We start from the raw sequence: 12,585 nt of genomic DNA, 5'->3' as shown, positions 1-12,585 counted from the left end.
TGAAATAAGAATAAAGCATGATTCTTGCATTTAAGAGCCTCATATGGAATTCATTAAAATGAAATGTAAGTAAGCATAGACAATTACCATGGGAAGAGGCAGGGAAGGAACTTAATTTGTTCTGTAGTGAGTCACAGTAGTTTCTCAGAGGTGACACATAATGTCAGTCCAGAGGATAAGTAGGAGGCACTGAGACGGAAGTGAGGGGCATGGTATTAAGTGTCTGTACATAGAAGAAATGCAAGGAAAGGTACTGAGATATTTTGTAGGTGAGATGGTATGCATTAGTTTTTATCATTGTGTAACAATTTAGTGACTTAAAACAGCAAACATTTCTTATCTCAATAGTTTCCATGGGTCAGAAGTACAAGCAACTTTTATGTGGGTCCCCTGCTCACTATCTCACAAGGCTTCAGTGTAAGACTTGACTGGGCTGCCTTTGTTCATTGGTGTCCTCTTCCAAACATTTTTTCTTTATTGATTAAGGTATTACATATGTATCCTTAACCCCCCATTGCCCCCCATCCCCACTCATGCCCTCACTTCCTTAGTGTCTCTGCCCATTGGTTATGCTTATCTGCATGCATACAAGTCCTTTGGTTGATCTCTCCCCTTTACCCCCACCCTCCCCTACCTTCCCTCTGAGGTTTACGGTCCGATCGATGCTTCTCTGTCTATGGAACTGTTTTTGTTCATCTGTTTATGTTGTTCATTATAATCCACAAATGAATGAGATCATGTGATATTTATCTTTCTCTGACTGGCTTATTTCATTTAGCATAATGCTCTCCAGTTCCACCCATGCTGTTGCAAATGGTAAGAATTTCTTCTTTTTTACTGCAGCATAATATTCCATTGTGTAGATGTATTACAGTTTTCTAATCCACTCATCTGCTGATGGGCTCTTAGGCTGTTTCCAAATCTTAGCTATTGTCAATTGTGCTGCTATGAACATAGGGATGCACATATCCTTTCTGATTGGTGCTTCTGATTTCTTGGGATATATTCCTAGAAGTTAGCACATGCCCTTCCCGCTAACAGTGAGACCATATTGCGGTTTTGATTTGTGTCTCTCGGATGATTAGTGACTTTGAGCATGTTTTCATATGCCTCTTGGCCATCCACATGCCCACTTTGGAGAAGTGTCTATTTAGGTCCTTCGCCCATTTTTTGATTGGATTGTTCATCTTCCTTTTGTTAAGTTGTATGAGTTCCCAGTAAATGTTGGAGATTAAACTCTTATCGGTGAATACATTGGCAGATATGTTCTCCCACGCAGTGGGCTTTCTTGTTGTTTTGTTGATGGTTTCTTTTGCTGTGCAGAAGCTTTTTATTTTGATGTAGTCCCATAGAATTTGTTTTCTTTCAGTTGTAGTACTGAGGTCCCTATTGTCTTACTGAATGTCAGCTGAGCTCTAATCTCTTTGGGGCTCCAAGTTATTGCAATAGAGCTTATGTCTTCAAAGCCCACAGGAGAATCTCTTGCTCCAGACTGCTAGTAATGAGAATGTCTATCCAAACACTCTTGCAATGTAATGTAACCGACTTAACAGAATGATAGTCTGGCTGTCATGGCTCAGTGGTTGAGCATTGAATTGTGACCCAGGAGGCCACGGTTTGATTCCTGGTCATGACAGATACCCATCTTGCAGGCTCAGTCCCCAGTGTGAGGCATGCATAAGGCAGCCAATCGATGATTGTCTCTCATCATTGATGTTTCTACCTCTCTCCTTCACCCTTCTTCTCTGAAATCAATAAAAATATATTTTTTAAAAAAGAGAGAGAATGACATCCTATCACTTTTGTCATATTTTTTTTGACTAGAAGCAAGTAACAAACTCCCGCTATACTCAAACACCGTTGGGGTTTATCTTAGAATCCTGCCTACCACAGAGTGTCAGGAGATAGTAAGGATGATAGCCATAGGTTTGAGAAGACAGGTTTGACTTTGAAGTAAGAACACTTTATATAGAAGCAAATGTAAAACAAAAGAGAGTAGGACATATTCTAGTACATTCTAATGCATAAAGGATGGAGTTTATACTCTATTATTATAACTTTTAGGCACAGAATATAACCTACAGAGTTAGTGGCATTCTGATTAGGAAGCTAATTTAGGTCTCTTCTTTCCACTCCCAGCAATTCTGTGACTGGTTGTTTGGATGTATGTTGTAACCACAGTCTGTAGGTATATTGTAAATGTTCTGTTTCTGTTGAATAGCCAAAGCATAAAGGATAGATAATATTACTCATTAATGAAATATGGGTGTTACAAGCCATGCTCAACACTGTACTTAATCTAAACTTATGATATTGACATTTTTTATATAGATTCACTATTAGCATTTACATTTGCTGAGGGAATATGAAAAACATGTTCCTGTTGTTTGCAAAAAATCATTAGTACAAGGCAATGTAGATCAAAAGGGAGTGTTCAACAGAACAGATGTAAATAATTCAAAATGAAGTTAATAAGGAAGGACCACATTTTTCTTACAGAAAATTTTAAATCAATGTCCCAATAAAGCCATTAATAGCAAAATCTTCAAACAGGATACGATTTTACTAAAATAAAAACTACTATTTGGACAGTGGGCAAAACTTGAGATGAAAACCTACAATTTACTAAGTGAAAATGGGGGGAAAGTTTAAAATCAATAACTGTGAATTATACTGTTCAAAGTTTTCCACTATTTAATTGTATATGTCAATTATAAAATAGACAAAATTTTTAAAATAAACATGTATTTCTAGTTTCTAGGCTTCTATTTTTATCTCAATAATAGCTAATAACCTCTTTCCACAGGGGTTTGATATAGAAGAATCTTCCTTTAAATCATTTAAAAATCAGAGAATCTAAACACTTTGATCCTGTAACTCATAGCAAATTTCCTCTTAATATTTTATAGAGTAAATATTTTATATTTTCCTATAGAAACCGCACTCATTGATGACTTTCTTAGAGTATGTTAGTGTAAGCATTGATCACAAGGCTTAAGTCAGGTTAAGTTCCCCACCCCACTTCCCCCAAAAACCCTCTTAATTCTCATTTTATAAATTATAAATGACCTGGGAGTGAATATAAGTATCAAATCATTTTCTAAAAACCCTCCCATTTTCCTGTGATAATACAGCCCATGCTTCATTCCATTGCACCCTCTCAGTTCCCCCACGTTACAGACATTTTTATCACTCCTCTCTACTGGTCAAGAGCCTAAAGCACAAGATCTCCATTATGTATATTGCAAAATAGGAACTTCACTCTAGGTCCATTTGACCTAAGAACCTATTCTAATTACTTCCCAAACTCCATTCTTTGTCTGAATAACAGCTCTGAATGAATTATAAGAGTGCCAAGTTCTTGACACCTCAGCTGGAGGGTTTGCCAGGTATAGGCAGTGGTTTAAAACCCTGTCAGCTGGTCACTTTGGACCAATCCCAGAAGTATGGCAGAAATCTTGTCATTCCCTATGTCAGCCACCACATTAAAATTTGGGCAAGCACTGTTCCAAGCTCAAGCATTGTTCCAAGCTCAGAGAATACCATTGTGAATTGCACAGACAAGAAATTGGATGTTATGGAATTTAGATCTTAGGACAGCATGGGATATTTTTTAAGAAGTAAATAAAATATGTCATAAATATACAAAAGTAAATATTTTAAAAATGCAAGCTGAAGTATTGTTAATTTTTAAGGAGTATCAGTTTCAGAAAATTTAATATTAATAAAATAACATTATCTACTACGGAGCCCATATTAAAACTTCGTCATTTATGTCATTGATGCTTTTATAGACTTGTCTCAGTATATGAGGTATTGCATATAATTGAGATGCCATTTATTTAACTCTGGTTTAGAATAGAACATTTTCCCACTTTTTATTTTATCTATACTAATAAAAGGGTAATTGGACCAAACATCTTTCAGACGTCCTTCTGGACAAAGCCAAGGTGGCAGAGGCCGAGGCAGAGGTGGTTAGGGGCAATCAGGCATGCAGTTAGGGGTGATCAGGCAGGCAGGCAGGTGAGCAGTTAGGAGCCAGCGGTCCTGGATTGGAGAGGGTGCAGGCTAAGGTGAGGTATACCCTCCCATTCATGAATTTTGTGCACTGGGCCTCTAGTTTTTTATAATAGTTTATTGATTTTTATAGAAAGAGGAAGAGAGAGAAACATTGATGTGAGAGCATAACATGAATCAGCTGCCTCCTGCATGCCCCCTGACAGGGATTGATCCGATAACTCTGGCATGGGAGAATTGAACCATCAATCTTTGGATCCATGGGATGATGCCCAATCAACTGAGCCACACTGGCCAGGGCCCTACTTTTTTACTTATATGATATCAACATTTTTGAGGAAACTAGACCAGTTGTTTTGGGACATGTTTATCAATTTGAACTTTTCTGGTTAGTTTCTCAGATATAGACTCAGATTAATGTTTTTAAATAAGGATACTTCTTAGGTTACATTGCCTATTGTATGTCCTTTCCGGGGATTCACACTTGGAAGGACAGACTGTCACTTTATCTCAGTTTATCAAGGTACCAGACAGCTGCATCCAGAGACCTAAGCTTCCAAGCTCCCTCAAACCAGTTAGCAGAATTCATTTCCTTGGAGCTGTATTAGCACAGTCCCATTTTTTAGAAAACTGTTAGTCTGAGATCACTCTCAGATCTTTGAGAGTGTGACATTGAAAACAAGGAGAAAGCATGCCAGGACAGAATGCAAGATTTTTCTTATGACACTAAAAGTAAGTCACAGTCTTGCCAGGTATGGGTTACCTAATAATATTTCTCATGGGTGTCCAGCATGCGCCCAATGGTAAAACTGGTGTGCTATTCATTATCTATAAAGGTATCAGTGTATATATCTGTGTACATATATTTATACCTGTATAGATCTGTTATTATTTTTATATTGCAAATGCTCATGCATGTTGATTAGAACATAAGATAATCATATAAATAAGAAAATGTAAAGCCACTGTTAATCATAATATCCAGGAAATAAAATAGTTAACTGCTAAGGATATAGTCCAGTTATTTTGTTTTCTATTTATATTGGCACACACACTGATTTGGTTGAGAACGATATGATTCTAAGTTTAGGCTCCTTTTTTAAAAAAAAAAAAAAATCCTCATCTGATGATATTTTTCCATTGATTTTTACAGAGACTAGAAGGGAGGAGGAGAGACAGAGAGAGAAACATCGATGTGAAAGAGACACATCAATTGGTTGCCTCACCCAAACACCCCAACTAGGACCAGAATTGAGTGTGTAGCTGAGATATGTGTCCTTGACCAGAATCAAAATTGGGACACTCAGTCTGCAGGCTGACTCTATCCACTGAGCCAAACCGGCTCAGGCATTTAGCCTCCTTTTTTAACAGCCTATGTTTTATATTGTAAATCTCTCCTGTGTCACGTAATGGTCTTACATTTCATTATATAAATGACTTTATAGTGACCCTCTAGAGCAGAGGCTACTTAGGTGTTCACTATTCAAATTTCCCATTCTGGACATGTAGGAAAACTAAATTGTCCAGTCTAAAGTATGTGCCTGACTAATTTTGAAATACTACATATGACACTAGGATAGTGGAATAGGTAAACTGGCAGTAATGTTTCGGCAAATGTCAAGGCCAGTAATGTAAATAGATTGAATAAAATCCTTGTCTGTGTTTTGCTTGGTAAAAGAACCATCCCAATTTGTCATTGTTATTAACCAAGCAAAAATATACAAACAAACCACGTGGCCTTCAGACAAGCATTTATTAAAATGTAAGCTCCTCTTCTGGGAGGTGGAACATTGGGAAAAGTTTAATTGGTGCTGTCATCATTGTCCTGAACCAGTAGACTATTTGTGTTAGGTGGGCAATTATTTCTGAACTTCCCAATCCAGTCCTGACTATTTGAACAATTGATAGGTACAGAAATATCAATGTGAAAAGCTCTGGTGAAAAATGAGGCAATATATAAGGACCATCCAGTGAGTCAATAAAATAACAACAAAGAAAAACCCTAAATCCCCCATGTTATTCTTGTGAAAAACATGAACTCACGCATGTGACACATTTTCCCTAAAATATCCTTCAGCTAAAAAGTCAGGAAACTGGCAAGTTAGCACTTCTGTGTGCTTTAGAGAAATGACCTTACTAGCCTTTCATTTTCTTTCCTACAGTTTCACTCACTGTTTTCCAGCTATGGTTTTTTTTAGTTGGCATGCCATGCAAACCAATGTTGTTCCTTTTGCTTATGATTTCTCCTTGACATTTACCTTTCCATCCATGATCTGTTTTCCCGAGCAGCAGGGCTCTCCTCTCCTTCTGTGTCACAATAATAAGATCAAAAGGGTGGACGTGGGATGCTCAGAGCCTGGTCTATACTGAGTTCAGCCGCCAAGGTTAGGTCTATTATTATTTTACATTTACCACCTTTTGAGTTGTGCCTGTGGAAAAAGAAATAAATGTCTTCTGAATTCATATTTTCCTTCTACCTTCCTTCTCCATTTTTCTGCAGCATTAATGGCCAGAAAAACAAATATTATTTTGACAGCGGGTTCCTACTAATATATATAGGCTGGGTTTTGTACACAACAATTATTCTTGAGTAAGCCAGTTTTAAAAAACAGTTAACAGAGAAAAATCACACACATGTTTAAAGTGATATAGTTAAACCTTTTTTCTTCAGCTGTTTCTTTCTCTTGCTGTGAGCAAACATTTATTATAAATGTCAGAGAAAGAACATGTCCTGAGAGATTCTCGTCCTTTCAGTTTGAATGTTATGGCTGTTCTTTTGAGGAAGACTGTTGCAATGTTTTATATTTGGGCTAAAATATGAATTTTATTTGACCTGAAATTCTCCTGAAACCTTCTGTGTTTCACCTTGGAGAAGTACTTTATGTAGATAATATAGCTATTATTAACTTACTTTAACAAATGTAAGTTGCTCCCCTCAGAATCATCAGTTTATAGCTTATAGTATATCCTCCATGGCCTAACTTCCTCTTATGCTAACTAGAACACTGTGTGGGCAGCTATGTTAGTCAGCAGAATTACTAATCCATGGGGATGAGTAATATGTCTCAACATTTTCCAATGCCTATATCCACATAAATCACTTTAAAATTCTCTTGGATATTTTTCAGAGAAATGAGGAAAATGTAAAAACATGGAGAACATTTAGAACTTGTGTTAATTCCAAACAGTTTAAAAATAATACAATGAACTACATGGGGATTTCAATTTGGAAAAATACATAATAGTGGAGGAATTTATATATTTCAATGAATCAACAGTTTGGTATTTCAACCATAATAGCTGAGGGCTAATTTGAGATGATTGTAGAGCTAATTGGGGAGGATGCCAGGGTACATTTTTTATTTTTGTTTTTCATAGGATTGTAATTTTAAAATAATATTCTCAGGAATTTTGTTATAATTTAATTGACACATTTAGCTATCAAATTTGTATTAAAGCCTCTTGATTAAGATTGATATACAAAGTTTTAGGAGATGAAAGCTTACAATAAAATGGAAAGTTATAAAAATAAGGAGCAATATTATTTCCTGTTTCTTTGAAGTACTTTTCAAAATGTATTGGTTCTTTTGAGCAAAATACTGTGTGTGTGTGTGTGTGTGTGTGTGTGTGTGTGTGTGTGTGTGTGTTAGATTGCTTTACTGGCTCGATTCCTCAACCATCATTTCAACCATATATTTACTATAGCCTCGTGTTGAGTGAAGTATATTTTCTACCCTTGACTTCGGAATGGATTATGTGACTTGCTTTAAGAAGTTGAAAGAGTCAGGAATGACTGAATGCCATTTACAAATCACAGATTTCAGATGCCTTGTTTTGTTTTGTGGGGTTTTTTTTTCATGTTTTCTCAGTCTGCCATCATCATAAGAAGCTGGGCTACTTAGAGCATGGATGAGAGACGTATGAAGCAGAGCCACCCGATATTACCCATAGTTCTTTAGTAGGATGCATATCAGTCTAGCCACTCCTTATGAAATGGATTCATCCAGTTAGTCCTTGCTTAAAACAGCCTAGCTCTACAAAGTTGTGTATGTGTGAGAATAAATGATTCTCACTAGGAATTGATTTAACAGCGTTTATGAGGTATAATTGACATGCAAGAAACACCACATATTTAAAGTACACATTTGGATGAGTTTTGCCATATGTATACATCCATAAAACCATCATCACAAATTGCCAATACCAGATAATAAACATAATCAAACTCACAATTACAGACTTTGCTCACACTCCTTTGTTTGTTTGTCCTTCCCACAATTCATTGCCCACCTCATCTACAGGGAACTACAGATCTTCATTTTATGACTATAGTGATATTTCACACAGTTTTATCTAAATGAAATCATGGAGTAGCTACTCTTTTTCTTATCTATCTTTTTTTGTCAGCAAAATTATTTTGAGAATCATTGATGTAGTAGCATATATCAATAGTTCTGAGTGGTTTTATAGTATTGTGTAGATATTCCATAATTGTCCCATTTATTAACCTTTAGATCACTGTGTTGTTTCCAGTTTAGGGGCTATTAAAATTAAAGCTGCTACAAACCTTCAAGTACAGTATTTGTATAAATATATTCTTTCCTTTCTCTCAAGTAAATGTCTAGGAGTAGAATGACTGAGGCATGTGGTAGATGTGTGTTTAACTTATTTAAAAAATTTACAGACTGTTTACCAAGGTGCTTTTACCAATTTACATTCCCAACAGTAGTGTAGGAGAGTTCCAGTCTATCCATATGCTGGCCAACTTGACATGGTCAGTCTTTAAAATTTTAGACACCTCTGGTATATAGTGATATATCTGTGAAATTTTAATTTACTTTTCACTAATAAACTGGGAAGTGTGCCTATTTGTCATCCATATATCTTCTTTGGTGAAGTGTCCAAAACTTTGTCCACTTTAAATTATTAGTGAGTTTTCTGAGTTCCTTCTATATTCTGGATACAAGTATTTTGCCAGGTTTGAGATTTACAAAATTTTCTCCAGTGTCTGACTCATCTTGATATCCTCTTAGTAGTGTTTTGTGAAGATGAGACATTTTTTAATATTGTTGAAGTTAAATTTATTAATTTGTTCTTTCATGAATAGTACTTTTTCTTTTTAATCTGAGAAATTTTTGCAAAAGCCGAGGTTCCATTTCCCCTTATGTTTTCAACTACAAATTTTTTAGTTTTAGGCATTAAATTTGAGGCTATGATTCAGTTGAGGTAAGTATTTTGTATGTATGAATGTAAGTTATAGGTTAAAGTTTTTTGGATTTTTGTTCATTTGTTCATTTTGCATATTGTTATTCAATAGTTTGTCTCTTCCTCATTGAATTGCCCTAACATTTAGAAAAAAGTCAGATTGGACTTTATTCAGTTTTATTGTTCTATTTATCTTAACTCTAAAACTACACTGCTTTACTTATGGTAACTTTGTAATGAAACTTGATATCTGATTTTGTTAGACTTTTATTTCATTCTACTTTTTTAATTTTATTTTTAATATCTTATATGCCCTTACAGATGAATATAAATCTTAGAATAAGCCTGTCTATTACTTCAAAAAAAACATACTGACATTTTAATTGGTATTTCATCAACTTTATAGTTAGAATTGTGAAGAACTGACCTTTTAATATTGATTCTTCTGATTCATGAACATGGTAAATTTATCCATTTATTTAGGTATTCTTTATCCTCATCTGTGTTTCCATTAATTTCTCTCATCCACATCTTCATTTTTATAGTATAGAGCTAATATACATCTTTTGACAAATTTATCCCTAACTGTATCATATTTAAGATGCTTACATAAATAGCATTGTTTTAAAATTTTAATTTCTGATTGTTGGGGTATAAAATACACTCGATTATTTGTATATTGGTCTGAAGCATGAAAACTTATTAAGCTCACTTATTAGTGCTAATAGCTTTAATGTAAATTCAGTAGGATCTTCTACCTTGACAATTATTGACATTATGCCTTTGGCTAATAAAGATTTCTTTCTTTCTTTATTGACTACATGCCTATAATTTCTTTTTCTCTTATATTTTTTCCAAACACTAGACCTGCTGATGCCATGTGGAAAAGAAGTGATGAGAGTAAATGCCTTTTTCTTTTTTGTGATGTTTGGAGAAACGTTCACTTTTTTGCCATTAAATGTGACTTTAGTTGTATTGCCTGCTATCCCTTTTGTCAGGTTTATACACTGCTTCTATTTTCAGTTTGCTGAGAGATTTAAACAGAATCAGGTACTAAATTTTGTAAACTAATTTTTTTGTCATCTCTTGAGATGATCAGTTTTCTTTCTTAAATGGTGAATTATGTTAATTGATTATAGAATGTTAAACTTTGTATTTTTGGAATAAATTATTTTATTTGTCAATATGACAGGATCACAGGGTTCTCAGATTTTTGGTCAAACCTTATTGTGGGTGTTTTGATGACAGTGTTTTGGATGACATTAACATTTATTTTATTATTTATTTATTATTATTATTATTTTTATTTAAATCATCCGTAGACTGAGTCAAGCAGGTTGCCCTCCCAATGTGATGGAACTTATCCAATCCTTTGAAGGCTTGGCTAAAACAGAAAGCCTGGCCTTCCCCTGAGAAAGAATCCCTTTTGCCTTATTGCCTTTGAACTGAGACACTGGGTTTTATCCTGCCTTCCAACTTGAATTCAAACATTAGCTCTTCCTGGATCCCAGTCCTACCAGCCGTTGGATAAGAACTATATCATCAGCTTTCCTGGGTCTCCAGTTTGCTGACTCAGATATTGAAGGACCTCACAACATATGCTATTATTGTCATACATATACTACATATGTATATAAATTCTACAGTGCATTATTATATTTTTAAAAACAATTATCTGTTAGAGGATTAAAATATAAGAAGATATTTTATATTTACTCACACATTTACATTTGTTGTGTTGATATAAACTTCCATCTGAAATTATTGTCCTTCTTCCTGAAGGAATTCTCTTTGATATTTATAGTATTGCAGATCTGCTAGTTATTAATTATTTCAGCTTTTGTATATCTGAAAATGTCTTTATATTGATTTAAGTTTTTAAACAAATTTTATTGGATATATAATGTTAGATCACCAGGGGTTTTTTTTGGTTTGGTTTTTTTTTGTGTGTGTGTGTGTGTGTGTGTGTGTGTGTGTGTGTGTGTTGCTTTAAAAATGTTGCTTTAAGTCATTTATTTAAGGAATAAATAAACAGCAGTTCCAAGATTTAAAAAAAAATAAAATAAATGCTGTGTCTTTGTTTTCTAACTTGCATTGCTTTTGATGAGCAATCTGCTATTATCATTATTTTTGTTCCACTGTATGTAATTTCTTTTTAACTAATTTTAAGATGACCTGTTTATCTCTAATTTTAAACAATAAGATTAATTGTACTTCTTGCATGTAGTTCATTAAACATGTTGCATATGGAGGTTTCTGTTTTTTAACAAATTTGTAAAATCTAGCCAATATTTTTTTTCAAATATATTTTATAGCCCTCTTTGTCCCTCAAAGACTCTAATCATACTTGTATCATCTCTTGAAGTTATGTCACTGCTTACAGGGGTATTTCTCTAAGCCATTGATTCACATGAGTGCAAGTTAAGGTTTTGAGTTACTTATGTCATTCAGATTTTTGTAATTTCTTTTTATACTATTAAACAAAGCAGTAACTACTGGAATACATTGGGTTATGTTTATTTTAAGACTATACTGTTTGCAATATTTATTATGGATATCAGACCCTTTTTATTTTCAAATAAATATTATTCTGAATAATATTATTCATCAGTATACATTTCATTGTCATGAATATGCTTCAGTGAATGAATAAACATATTTTCTATTAAATGAATGATAATGTTACTGACTTAGAAATCTCCTGTCGCAATAAAACACTCAATACCATTAAGCTATATTGGCAATATTTTCATATTATCAGGCTGTCACAAAGAGATAATATATGGAATGCACTGAAATATAAATTGCTGAAGCTAAGAACTTAAATATTTGTATTTGATTAGGTCTGAATATAAGAGACTTATGATGCTAATTACACCCTTAGTGTTGGATGTTTGTGCTTACATTGTCACTGTCTATGGTCCTCAGTATTGTTTCTTTGTGTGTTTTTGTTGTTGTTTGTTTGTTTTTGGGTGGTCCTCAATGTTTGTATTCACCATGATTATTATATATATTCTTTCTATTCTGAGGCCAGAACCAAAGTCACTGAATTCTATTCTATCTGTACATTTGAGAGAACTACTTGATATAAGCAATAAGTAAGGCAGAAATGGGAAGGTTGATTTATTTTATCAGATATGTACTATTATTCCTCTGGAAAGAAATAATGTCTGTCTTTCCAAACAGTAAGTATGATTTCAAAACAAAACACTGACAAGGTATCCAAATTCTAAATGCAACCTTCAGAGTATTCTGGACTAGAAACATGTTTGTTGATATTGAATGAATTCTACTTATAGAAACAAATAGAATGGTATTGTTTTAGCTAGCTCTCTTGGTAATAGCTTTATTCTGTATTCTTCC

The sequence above is a fragment of the Myotis davidii genome, unplaced genomic scaffold, assembly GCF_000327345.1.
Source record: "Myotis davidii unplaced genomic scaffold, ASM32734v1 scaffold266, whole genome shotgun sequence".
Taxonomy (NCBI): domain Eukaryota; kingdom Metazoa; phylum Chordata; class Mammalia; order Chiroptera; family Vespertilionidae; genus Myotis; species Myotis davidii.
The sequence above is the reverse complement of the archived record's forward strand: the minus strand, read 5'-3'. Positions refer to the sequence as shown.